Source organism: Callospermophilus lateralis, chromosome 7, assembly GCF_048772815.1.
Source record: "Callospermophilus lateralis isolate mCalLat2 chromosome 7, mCalLat2.hap1, whole genome shotgun sequence".
NCBI classification, from domain to species: domain Eukaryota; kingdom Metazoa; phylum Chordata; class Mammalia; order Rodentia; family Sciuridae; genus Callospermophilus; species Callospermophilus lateralis.
Window position 1 is genome coordinate 74,909,782 of NC_135311.1, and position 1,781 is coordinate 74,911,562.

Consider the following 1,781-nt stretch of genomic DNA (forward strand, 5'->3'; position numbering starts at 1 on the left):
AGGCAGCCAGGCCCCTTTTTAAGGGCGGGGAGTTCCCACTGCTTGTAATTTGGCCTTTTCTTCAACCAGGCCAGTTTAACACCAGGTCTAACTCTTTATAGCATTGTCCAGCTGTTTACACTGATATTTACTGTTTATATATGATGTTTGTGTATAGGAAAAGAAAAGGGGGACTTTAAACGTGTACTAATCTCTGATGAAATTAAAGGTTTGCTAGTCTTCTTTGTGCTTTTCTGGGTTTAAAAAGTTTTTAATACGTAATAAGCATTGCTTATTAAGTAATGTTTAAGTAATAAGCATTGTTTTTGGAGGGTAAGAAAAATAACTGATGCTGTTTAAAACAAAACAAATAACACACGTAAAGGGAAACATGGATGGAGAGGAAGGAAGATGGTAATGAAACTATGGATGCCTTAATCACGGGCGGGCCTCTCCCTCAGGGCCCAGAGATTCTGAGGCTCGCTCGCTGCCGGCCACTTCGGCCTCCAGGCTTGCACCGCGCCTGGGTCCCGGCAGAGGGCGCCACGAGGCCGCAACCCCGGCGTGTCCACGCCTTTCCCAGAGTTGGTGCCGGAGTGGGTAATTCTGTGTCTTCTCCAGTAAAGTGGAGGAGAAAAGCCCTCCCATGGCCGCGGGAGAGCCAGCGCCCAGGTGAAAGGACCCTGTTTCCGGAGAAACCACTCCGGAAAACAACTGGTATCCTAAGTAAAAGTGCATCAGCTTCGCATCTCACTGCGAAGCCTGGCGCGCCCAGTGCGCGTGCGCCACTTCCTAGCCAGGCCGGCCTCTCGCAGCGACGCCTGCAGCCCTGAGCAGGCGCTGGTGGGGCCCGGACTGCCTCCCGCTGCTTTCCGCACGCCACCAGTGCCAGATGGGTCTTGCACCCTCGCCAGCAGGAGGACCTCCTTAGTGCCCAGGGTTCCCCTGACAAACCCCATTATTCCCAAGAATGATTGCCTTGGTTTTGCTATTTTAAAAAAGAAAAAAAAAAAAAAACAAAAACATTTTTTTTGGAGCACACACACAGTAATATGCAGTTGTGAAAAATCCGAATAATGTGTTTATATTTAAAAATCAGCCTCCTGCACCATCTTATTAATTTCCCTCTTCATAGTGAACTTGATTACATGTAAGAACATTGTGAGGGTATCTTCAAGGCTGTCCACTCATCCAAGGGTTCATCCATCCCTGGAAGAAAGTTAATCAAAATGTTAACAGTGGTAATTTCTAGGTGGCAGAATTATGAATAATTCTTGCTTTCTGAATTGTTCGATAATGAAAAATATGTGCTGGGATCGTCTCGCTTGAGACAAGTGGTCATCCTCAGCCCTATTTTAAAATCCTATTTACTCTTAGAGCTGTCCTTCTACAGGAAGGGATCAACTGCAGGCGGGGCTCCAGAGTTCCAGAGTGTTCCTGCCTTTCATGGAGTAGTTCACTATCATTTCCCTGCTTCTTTTTTTTTTTTTTTTTTTTTTTTTTTTGAATTTTTTAGTACTTACTTTTTAGTTCTGGGTGGACACAACATCTTTGTTTGTATGTGGTGCTGAGGATCGAACCCAGGCCGAATGCATGCCTGGCGAGCGCGCTCAAGCCACATCCCTAGCCCCATTTCCCTGCTTCTTTAAGCAGTACTTTGGGTCCCCTGGCAACAGAACTGGAGGTTTGTAGCCCCATGGTTAAAGATTATAAGGGGCTCGGTCTGTACCTTTCCCTGCTGCAGGAGCATTTTATAGGAATAGTTGCTGACCTCTGGAAAATGACAAAGAATCATGATGATG